Source organism: Crocuta crocuta, unplaced genomic scaffold (genome assembly GCF_008692635.1).
Source record: "Crocuta crocuta isolate KB4526 unplaced genomic scaffold, BGI_CrCroc_1.0 scaffold55, whole genome shotgun sequence".
NCBI lineage: Eukaryota > Metazoa > Chordata > Mammalia > Carnivora > Hyaenidae > Crocuta > Crocuta crocuta.
This window is the reverse complement of record NW_027530512.1, coordinates 3,785,238-3,796,932: the sequence shown is the minus strand read 5'-3', so window position 1 is coordinate 3,796,932 and position 11,695 is coordinate 3,785,238. Positions and strand designations below refer to the sequence as shown.

The following is an 11,695-nucleotide window of genomic DNA, read 5'->3' as shown; positions in this document are numbered from 1 at the left end:
CTGAAAAATGAATTCTAGGTAAATATAATGATTTCACACAGTTCATCCTGCTTAATCCTCATAGCAGTGCAGCAGGGGAAGAAACTTACATGTTCCAGATGCTTTTTGGTTACATGAGAATTAGTCCTGGGCTTGAGTTTTAGTCTAACTTCTATCATGACCATATCATCTGAAGCAAATTAACTTCTTTCAGCCTCAGTCTTTCTCTAGAAGCAATTTTAGCCTGGTGGGAAGGGTCTAGCAAGTGGTTAAGCATGAATCTTGTGTGTAACGTATGAAATCAATGACTCTAACCTAGAAGATTTTGAATAGGTGGAAGCTATCAAGAAGCCTTGCCGCAGTGTGTCTTCTCATTCCTAAATGAGTAAATTGGATTATACAGTATCTAAGATACTTCTAGCTCTAACAGTCAACAGATTATTTTCCGGCTTCAATCACCAAGAGGTTTACTCTCCATCATGAAAGAACTGAAAATGGCTAATAAATTTGTTGGGACATTTGGACAACACAATTATAGACACACTTGTATCTGCAATAATTCTTTTTGGCTCTGAAAACCTTTGAAAACGTTCCCTTTTATTATGACTACGTGGATCATTACTTGGCAAAGAAATTTCCCCCTAATATTGATCTCTGAACATAAAGAATTATGTGCCAGGATAAAAGGATATAAAAATAAAATCTATTAACTTATTGAGAATAAAAGTCAAAGCTGAATTTTCATGAAAATTAACCAACAAATGTGACTACCAAAACTGGGTGAGCTGAGAAAATGCAAGCTTAATTGACTAACCCTGCATCAGTGGTTTTCAAGTAAATGTTTTCCAGTTCTGGGTCTCCAAGCTTTTCTTGATTGTTCGATGGGGAGAATTGATTGTTCAACTCCTAGTTTGTTGTTGGCTTGCTGAGAGCTGCAGCCTTGGTTGACATCCTCATTGTTCTAGCCAGCCACCTCCCAGACACACCTGCTAGCATTCCTTGAGTGAATGAAAAACCAGAAAACCAAGAATCTGTAACCTCTCCACATTAGTGGGGAAACACAAAAACAGAGCCTACTAGCTTTGGATCTGAGTTCCTAAACTGAAAACCCATTACAATAGATTCTGAGTATGATGGTCTACTAGTTGGATTGAAAGCAGTTTCCCAGATTGTCACAAAACTTAGAGTTAAGTGATATTCAGAGACAACCTATGATTTTTAAACATGCAACATTGAGAAAATCCAAAGGCATTCAATACATGATTTTTGAATGGATAAATTAGCTTTACATATTTATGCAACTATAAAAGTTTTTAAGTGAATATATATGAGGCATTTATATTTCATTGCACATAAAAGAACAAAATGATTTGGTTTGGTTTTTTTGTTTTTGTTTTTGTTTTTTGGCTTTTTTGTTTGTTTTTTTGCATATTCTGTCTATTTAAATTCTTTACCTTAGTTTCAATGTTCACACTTTGCTCAGCCATTCTAAAGTATATTCTTCTGTATTTCCCTGGAGGTTTATCTTCTGACCTTTGATGACCTCATCATCTGAAACCTGAATGAGAATGAGGAAAACAGGGTTAACTGGGCCAAATAAGAAGTCCTTTGCTTATCCAAGATGTATTATTTTCTTCCCTAGTCACACACCGCACATGGATATAGATAGATGATATATAGATGAACCTAGATATATAGATATATATGTAAATAGAGATAAGTAACAAATAAATGAAAATAGTGGTATATATTTCAATTTAACCTGCCTTGTAGAGCACAATAAAAGTCCTGAATTTACCTCTTTTTCTGCTCCAAGCAGCATGTGATATGGTGGCATCCTCTCCCTGTAACAGAGCTGTTCATCTTCATTAGATCCCTGGGTCACTGGCCTTCATTAGCTTGCTGCGGCCTCTCATTTGATTTGTATTGCAGGCTCCCCATATAGGTAATGATTCTAATTTAGAAAATCTCCAGAGGTCACATTAAAGAAGTTGGGCCAGAAAGAAAGATGGACAGAAATGACAGGAAGGTGCTGACTCCCCTCCCCTCTGCTTCACTCTGCACCCTCCAGAGAGAGGAGACAGCTGCAGGCTGCTTGGGACTGTGGCTTGAGAGCTATTCTGGTTTTTCTTCAGTAAGTGGACACTCATAGTTAATGCTGCAGAGAGCTTGATGAAAGGAACACAGAACCTTAGCCTGAAACCACCAAAGGTTTTAAAGAGGCACCAGCTCCTCCTGTGCCCTCTTTTTTCCTTTCTATACTATACACCTGCTATAGCAACTCCCCTTTCCTCTCTTGTCTCAGGGCCTTTGCACATGATGTTCCTTGAGCCTGGATCTCTCTTCCTTCAGCTTGTCCCTGGTAAATTCCTACTTCTTTCAGGTCCCAATTTACACATGGTTTCCTAAAAAAATACCTCCCTTGGCCCTCCAGTCTAAATTTAGTTCCCTCTTTATTTGAGTATCCTAGTCTCCTCCCTCATCATATTTATCATAAATGTTATAGATTTATTCATTGTCTTTTGCTTTAAAATCCATCTTCCCCAAAGGAATTTAGAGGGATGCTGTGGACTGAATGTGTGTGTCTCCTTACCCCAAATTCTTATGTTGAAGCCCTAATCCCCAATATGATGGCATTTGGAGTTGGAATTTGGGGGAGGCAGTTAGTTTTGGATGAGGTCTTGGGGATGGGGCCTCCATGATGAAATTGGTATCTATATAAAGAGATTAAGAGAGCAGTGGTGTCACTCTGCCATGTGAGGACACAGCAAAAAGGTAGCTGTCTGCAAGTCAAGAAGAAGCCCCCCACCATAACCTGACCATACTGGTACCCTGATCTTGGACTTCTAGCCTCCAGAACTGTGGGAAGTAAATGTTTATTCTTTAAGCCATCCAGCCTGTGGTATTTTTGTAAAAGCAGCTCAACCGTGGGGCTCCTAGGTGGCTCAGTTGGTTAAGCATCAATTATGGATTGTGGCTCAGGTCATGATTTCACGGTTGTGAGTTCAAGCCCCATGTTAGGCTCAGTGCTGACAGCACAGTCCACTTGGGATTCTCTGTCTCTGTCTCTGTCTCTCTGCCCTTCCCTGGCTGGCTCTCTCCCTTACCCCTGCCACCCCCCCCATCTGTCTGTCTCTCTCCAAAATAAATAAATAAGCATTAAAAATTTTTTTAAAAAAATAGCCCAAGCCTACTAAGATGGGGGAGAATATGGAGAACATAATCTGTTTTGTACAAAACTATATCCCTAGCATCTCATACTATGCAGTGAATTGGCACTTAATTCATAGTTACTGAGTGAATGACCATTATTTGTTGCTGTTGATAAAAGATAAGGCTGCCATCTTTCCAGTGGGTTGGAGCCTGAGCATACTCTCCACCTTGTAACCTTGGCCGAGGGTCTTGCTGACCACACGCGGGACTGCTCATAGGATGTAAGTGATGCACTTTGGGCACTCACCCAATGTCCTCGTCTCTGAGGTATTAAAGGACACTTTAGAAATCCAAGCCTACGTGGGTTTGCGCATCTTTTATCTCATGTGGGGGGTGAGTTTCTTTTCCCTTGAGAACTATCTATTCCTTGATACTTCCCAAACTACATATACTCCACTACTGAGCACAGCTGCCCTCTGGCTTGGGCTTGAGTTTATATTTTATCATTTTCTCCCTCAGTCAGGCAGCACCCAGCCATTTGCCTGAAGCAGAGGTGTTCAGTTTTTCAGTCAATAAGGCCAATTCTTTGTATTAGTTTCCTATGGCTACTATAACAAATTATCGCAAATTAAACACAGATTTATTACCTTACATTTCTGCAGGTAGACATCTGAAAAAAGTCTCACTGGGCTAAAATTACTGTGTTGGAAGAACTGTGTTCTCTCCTGGAAGCAAGGGAGAATCCCATTCCTTGCCTCTTGCCCATTCTATAGGCTGCCTGCATTCCTGGGCTTCACCCCCTTCCTTCATCTTCAAAAACAATAAGTTACATGTCTTTGCTCATTCTTCCATAGTCACATATCCCTCTCCTGCTCTTCCTGTATTTCCTCCTTCACCTTTAAAGGATTCTTGTGATTATATGGAGGTCCACTCAGATAATCCAGGATAATTTCCCCATCTCAGGACCTTACCTTAATCACATCTATAAAGTCACTTTTGCCTTGTAAAGGTTCTGAGGATTAGAACACATGAACTATTTGGGGGGACTGGGAGGCATTATTCTCTCTACCATGCTGGTAAATTATTCCCAGGACAAGTCTCAAAAAGCAGGTGAAGAGGTTCAAGCTCCATACCTGCCAGTTCCTCTGAGGGTTCAAGGAATATAATAAGAAAGAAGTGAGGATTGGAACACTGATTGCTAAACAAAGAAGTGGCAGAATCCTTATGCCAGTGAGACCCATTCTCCAGCACATCATCCACTGCAATCAATAAAAGCCAGCTGTGGAAACATTTTAGGCCTGAAGAAAATTATGTTAAATAATAGACTCGAATGGTGGGAAGTCTCTGATATTTGCTAATAACAAATTTGCGGTATTCCGGGGTAAATTTTAAAGCTATTCGTATCAGGGATTATTTCAGCTGCAAATAACAGAATAACCACATGCAAATGGCTTAAGTAATAAAGACATTTTATTATTTCATGTAACAAGAAACTCAGAGGTAGGTAATTCCAACATGCAGACAGCAGTTGAGGGTCAGCAAAGACCCAGACTCTCTTATCTTTCTGCTCTGACTTTCTCAGGAGATCAGTCATGTCTCCTCTCATGGTAGTAAGATGGCGACCACAGTTCCAAGAATCATGTCCTTACAGAACATCATCCCAAGCACAAGGGGTGAGCATGGGGAAGAGGACCCTATCTTCTCTTCCTGCTATCTTTCATCAGACATGAAAACTTTCCCACAGTAGCAAGTAGACTTCACCTCAGATATGATTGGCTAGTTAGGTCACATGCCCACTCACAGGCTATTCCTTGGCAAAGAGGAGTGGGATTCCATAATTGGACTAGACTAATCAGGAATTGTCCCTCTGGGGGTGAGCGCATTGTCACTCCAAGCAGAACTGGTGCTCTATTGAAACAGAAGAAGGAGAATAGCTATTGGGTTGGCAACCAATGGTGTGTGTCTCAAAAACATTAGCTGCTATTTATTTTTCAGTGTGCTAACACATAAATAGGTGGCTCTCCATTCAGAACAAAGCAAGTTTTTTGTTTAGATCTGAGATGCTTATCAAGCTAATCTTCTCATCAATTGGACCAGAACAATCATGGTTCTAAAATACACAGTTACTCTAATTTTATCTAATTTGTGTCAAAAATAAGCAAAGACATTAAAATTTGTATTCAAGGACAGATTCCTATGTGGGAATCATCCATTGTAAGTTATTTATTAAATGCCTACATATCCCTGTCACAGGTGCTAAGCACTGGGTCTAAGACACAGTTCCTATCCTTGGGTAATTACAATAGGGATGGTTAAGTATTATTATAAGTGCAAGTACATGGAGCAAGGAATGTGCCTAAGGATAGCCTTATCTTGGGGTCACAGAGAATGTTTGGAGGATGTGACACTTAAAATATAACTGAAGGACAAAGGGGGTTAGCCAAATGATGCATGAGATGGGGACTAAGTTATGGGGTGAGAAGAGGATGAGGAAGTATTCCAGATGAAGAAACTAGCTGTGAAAAGACCTAGAGGTAAGAGTTCAGGCAAATTTTGAAAATAAGTGTAGTTCAATATGGCAGGACCAGAGTGATTGGTGGTGTGAGAAGTGAGATAGACTGGAGTCACATTATGAATTCAGACTCTTTCTCAAGGACAGTCGTGAGTTACATAATCAGATTTGTGTGTTAGAAATCTAGCTGTTGGGTGGAAAATGGATTAGAGAGGTCCACTGATTGATTGCATTGTTAGCCCTATTGCTTACTGCTCCGTGCATCCACACCGTGACCTCATAGTGAGCCAAATGTATTTCTCCACCTTTTGACTTTAGGCCAGAACATGTGACTTGTTTTGGCCAATACCATGTGGGTAGAAGCAATCATGTGCCATTTCTAAGCCTAGGCCTTAAGAGACCATGGGTATTTCCTCTTGCCCTTTTGTACCTCTGTCTTTGCCATGAGAAGAATGTTCCCTGGCCAGTTCACTGGGTCCCGGAGGAAGAGAGGAGACAAATGGAGCAGAACCACTCCAGCTATTACAGCCTAAAGCATAGCCAACTCAGTTGTCCCACAAACACATAAGAGAGAAATTAATGTTTTTGTTTTTGTCTTTAGGGGATGTTGAGATTCTTCAGTATGCAGCATCATTGTGACAAGTGCTAAGAGAAGGCTACACTCAACACAGAGTGGTGTATTAAGAGACTGCTGTAGCTGAAGGAGAAACTTATAGTCACCTGAACCAAGGTAATGAGGATGGGGACAGAGAAAAACAGATACAAAAGATATGAGAAAACAGAACTGCTATGATATAGTAGGTATAGAGAGGAGTTACTTACGGAAGTCCCCTGAGGTTCTTCCTTTGATAATTATTCACTGAGATGAGAACACAGAGGGAGGATGATGTGTTTAGTTATGTTGAATTTGAGGCACTTGTGAGATGTCCAAGAGGAGAGGTCCAGTAGACATGGATCTAGAGCTTGGGAAAGACCTCAGTGGGGCCATAAATGAACATACAGGTGGTCATCCAAAGCTATGGGTCTGGACAAAGCCCCTTAGGGAAAAAGTATAGAGCAAAAATGTGGAGGATAGAATTCTAAGGAAGCTGCATTCAAGGACAGAAGAACAAGAGTCTTCAAAGAAGACCAAGGAAAAGTAGCCAAAGGGAAGAAGAAATACCCAGGGAGCGTAGTGTCTGGGAGCAAAGAATAAGAGGGCTCTAAAAAAGGAGGGTGTGGTCAATTGTGCAGAAAACTGGTGAAGAAAGAAGTAAAGAATTTATAAGGAAACACAAAAAAATCTACCTAATTTCCAAAGAAAGGAAAGAGATGTTTGCCCAAGAAAGTCAACAATGCCCTAACCCCAAGATCAGATGCTGAGATTCATGGAGATGTTCAAAAAGTGAGCAAAAGCAAGATTCAGGGCACTTTGGGACATCATCCTTTCCTGGTTCCTCTGGGTGAGTGGTGCCTTGGAGAAGAACTTTGGTTTCCCTGCAGCAGGTTACCATGTCATCCATGCCACTCTACCAAGAGGCCTTGGCAAGCCTGACAAGTCCAGGAGAAGCAGTGTCTGATAGATGCCAGGGCTGTCCACAGTCCCTCTGACTCATTTCCCATTGACTGGGGTGAATTTTCTCAATCCGTTGGAAGTCTCTAATCGATCCAGCCTGGCTTCTGCTGTCGGGACCCATCGTGACGCCTGCTTTCAACACATAGTGGTCTCTTTCCCCTTGTGTTCTGGATTCTGAGTTCTATAGACCAGGTAGGGGCTGAAATATCAATAACCCTCAGAGGCAGGGCAGGAGGATATGCTGGAGAGGGGGGAGAATGTGAGTGTGTTGAGGTGTGAAAGCCTTGCACGGCTCACATACAACCACATATGGCCACAGTGCCCAGCACAGGATCTCCTGGGGCTCTCAAACAATGACCACATTTATGACCTCAGTAATTGCTCAGGTTGAGGAACACCAGAAGTTTGTTTTCCTCTTCAATTGGAACTGACATTTCCCCACGATTGGATTACTTTGAAATCAAGGAATTGCTGCTCAGATAGTTCATAAATTTATTTCTGTTCCACCTTGTAGCATTTATTACATAGGCAGATCAGCCAAAGAATATGGCCTTTCTGCTTTTAATTTCCTGCTTTATTGCAGTCACTTTTAAGATAGGGTCATGTGGTTGGTAGGGTGACGGTGGCACACAGGCAGTGGTAAAGGTGTGACTGAGTAGAGAGAGGCATCCTGTTGCTCTCTGGGACTCCATTTGTTTTCTACTCCATCCAGTCCCCTGGAAGAAGTAGATGCTTGAAAAAGATATCAAGCATCCGGGGGAAGCAGATGCAGAGGGGAAACTGGTGGAGGCCAACCCAGAAGAATTAGAGTAGAGTAGCCATTCTCTCCCCTCTCCACCCCCTGCAGCCATCTTTGAGGGCAGGTGTGGAAAGGATTATTGGTTAGAGGCATTCTGGGACTTTGGGCAGCTGAAGTTTGTGAATCCTCATGTGCCTATGTTGGGGGGGATAGTGTGAGAGAAAAAGGTTTATTTGCTGTACAAACATTTACCTACTAGTGGCAGACTTTGGGTGAGAGCCTGACGACTCAACATTGAATTGTCCCTGTCCTCCAGAAGCTGCCAGACACGTGAGGTCACTGAGCTGAGAGCCAGGACAGGGTGGGCCCAGGGGGCCATGAGAGCTCCAGGGAGAGCTTCCTGGAGGAAGAAGAGGCCTTCTGCTTGGAAGGCCCCTTTGATGTGAGATAATTGCCCTCTAAGTTGTTAGACTCTGGTTGCTGAATAGGGAAGAAGGCAGGGGTGCAGGGCCAAAGTCCACTCCAAGAATGACAGTTGTATATTTGGTAGGTCAGCAGGGTGGTGAAGAGTCCTCCTGTGTTGATATCTCTCATTTGCTGGCTCTGTGGCCATAACCTTTTTGTGGCTCTATTTCTTTAATGTAAACAGTGTGCAAAGATGACTTGCCTTATAGGGTTGCTGAAGGGACTGAGAAAAATCCACGTAAAGGCTGAGGATGGTGCTTGCCAACCAGTAAGTACTAGCTCTTACCAGGCAGGACCGGATGCTGTATATGGGTTTCAGAGGGGACCTGGAGAGCAAGGAACCCAGGGCCTGCACCACCTTTGTTTGTTGGGCCCTATTCACACAGGATAGGTGGTTGACCCCATTAGAATCGGCTCGAGAGTTAATGTACAACTACTTTAAATGGAAAAAGGAGAGCAAAGTTTTTCATCTATTGTATACCTTATTCAGGGTTTAAATACAAGCCAAGCCGTAATCTTCATTCGTTTCCTTGTGAAATGAATGTCAAGGAGCATGGTCTACTTCTCCCAATGGAGAGAATGAAACCTCACATTGGTTAAATAACTCATCCCCAATCCCATATTGAGATTCTTGAAGAGTAGGGACCTGAACTCTGATCCTCTAAACCAGAGGCTCAGGCCTCCTAATAAATCACCAGTCCCCCTATCATCTATTACCCAGCCAGATCTGCCCTCCACCATTGCTGAACTGCTCACACAAGGTGGAATGATATCATGGAGCAAGTCACGGCTCAGAAACAGAAAATGTTGCCTCAGGCATTTTCTTGGATGTTTGATTTTAATATCAAAGCTGGTTCTGACCATAAGGAGCAAATACCAACTGACTGACTCTCTTAGATTTCTCAGACAGCAGAGAATGGAGGCTAGAAGCAAACTAGCCTTAAAGGGCCAGCAGAAGGGGGACAGGGGCACCCGGTGACTTTTATTGGTATGAGTGGGAACTTGACTCAGCAGTCTAAATCTGCTCTGCTGTTCACCCAAAGGAACACTGTGGCTTACAATTACAGAAAATCAGTAGCTAGAATTATTAATAATAGCAAAAGAAACTGCACAGCAAGTAATTCATGGTAATGTTTTGTAACTGATAGTCATTTCTATTATTTAAACACTAATTAATTCATGGACTCAGCAATGTATTGACTTTACTTACAGTGTAATGACAGCCCTCCTAGCTTAAAACCATTCCTTAAAACCAATAGGCTCCTTTAGATGATTAAAATGCACTGTTTATTTCTTCTAGTTGTGGGTGTTTATAGGGCTGCACCTTCAGAGAGCCCTGTGGGCAGTTTATATAAAAATGACCACTCAAAAGCTCTGGTTCTTCTGAAGAACCAATGTGATGCTTTTCTTACCAGTAGAATTCCCAGAACATCTCTTGGTAGTTTGTTCAAAAGTCTCCTGTTGTTGGCTTCATTTGGCCCATCTGTAAAGTGAGAAGAGTGGATTCTGTGAATGCAGCTGCCATTTTGCAGCAATGACTGGCTTTTCTGCAGACCAGTTTCACAGGCAAGTCCCTCCACCTCCTCAGGCCCACAGGTCTTCTCTCTAGGCTGCAAAATGAGGGAGATGGAAGTGGTCAGCCTCATAAGTTCTCGAAGGTGTAAGTTTGAATAAGTTAAGAGAATCAGTGAATATGCTCTCTTGCAGGTACATTGAAGGTTCTTGCTGCTGGAAAGGGAAAAAACAGAGAAAGATTCATGGGTCAGTGTCACTAGAGGATTCACTGCCGACAGACATGAGCAGCCTGTTCAGTTTAGTATCTCTGCATCTTCCTGAAGGCTGAGTTTTACTATTTGACTCATATCCACTTAAACAACAGGCTGCACATAAAATAAAATCTATTGAATCTCAACTGAGGCTCCAGGCTGGTATTTTATAGAAAATATTCCAGAATATTTTTCCAAGTTTATTTACAAGATGGGAGTCTTTACATTCCATTTATCAGACATATTAATTTTGTTTTTGGTTTTGTCTCAGGCAGACAAGAGAAGGCATTTATAAACTGTCAGGCGTCACCTCACAAGATCAGAGCTGAAATTCCCATTTAGAAAAAATCAACTCTAGAATGCAAATATGTTATACTGTTACTGGTGGCTTGTGGCTGTGAAAGTCAGTTGGTTTTGGCCACCTTGAGAGATGATGATCATGGATTAAAGTTCTTGTAATTCCATTAGCTTCATTCTGTTTTATAGTTTCATACCATAGTCCTAACTTCACTCAGCTCTTACAAATGTGTGTTACTGGTTGTAAGAAGCATTTATTCTAAACTGAAGCTTGGTACTTCTTCTTCATCTTGGACCTACAGATGTTGAGCACTTTCCTGAATCATAACTGGAAAGGTTAGATCTCTTGGCACAAGAAGACTTGTCTGCCTGGTTGAATCCTGACTTTCAGATGGCATACCCCAGTTCAATGGCTCTCCTACAATTCTACGAAGCAAGTCTAATATCTGGCCTCCCCATGCACTTCTTTTCCAAGCCTTGAGTAAGCTATCATGAGCCTTGCCAATCCATTCTGAGATGTGGCCATGGACAGTACCTCTTAGGATGTTATACAATATTTGGAAGAGGTCAAACAAGTAGACATGGTCAAATTTTCAATAAGGAAATTGTCAGAGAACCAAAGGGCTACCCCAAAAAGTTAACTTTGGACTTTCCCTTTGCTGGAGTTCATTAAGAAATTATGTGGATGAAAGCAACTAAGCTTTGGGGCTCCTGGGTGGCTCAGTAGGTTGGGTGTCTGACTTCGGCTCAGGTCATGATCTCGTGGTTCATGGGTTGAAGCTCCGCATAAGGCTCTGTGCTGACAGCTCAGAGCCTGGAGCCTCCTTCAGATTCTGTGTCTCCCTCTCTCTCTGCTCCTCCTCCACTTGCACTCTCTCTCTCTCTCAAGAATAAATGAACATTTTAAAAAGTCTTTAAAAAAATAAAGCAACTAAGATCTTCTTTTTTAATAAAATGAAAATAATGAAGAGGGACATGCCATAGACTTTAAAATATACTATTAAGCTGAAAAATAAAATAAATAAGCATTTTGGTACAACTAGAAAAATACACATATTAAGAAGATATAACCCAGATATAGACCTTGAGATTTATAATTGATTTATAATAAAGGAAGAATTACAAATTCAACAAATGGATTTGGGGAAATTTGATGTTTGAGGTGGAAAAGAATTAACTTAGATATTCCTCCCATAGTATTTAATAAAATAATTTCAAATGAGTGAGAT

The 11,695-nt window shown here is 41.6% G+C and overlaps 1 long non-coding RNA gene across 2 annotated transcripts in view; it reads right to left on the bottom strand.

Moving 5' to 3' along the window:
- Positions 1 to 667: 667 nt before the first annotated feature.
- The window catches only part of LOC144234034 (uncharacterized), a 250,945-nt gene continuing 239,917 nt past the window's right edge, over positions 668 to 11,695 (bottom strand). For both annotated transcript variants that reach the window (XR_013335839.1, XR_013335841.1), the window contains 3 exons: positions 9,816 to 10,013; positions 1,434 to 1,537; positions 668 to 977 (listed from right to left, as the gene is read on the bottom strand). This is a non-coding gene — a long non-coding RNA (uncharacterized LOC144234034). The remainder of the gene's footprint in view (positions 978 to 1,433; positions 1,538 to 9,815; positions 10,014 to 11,695) is intronic.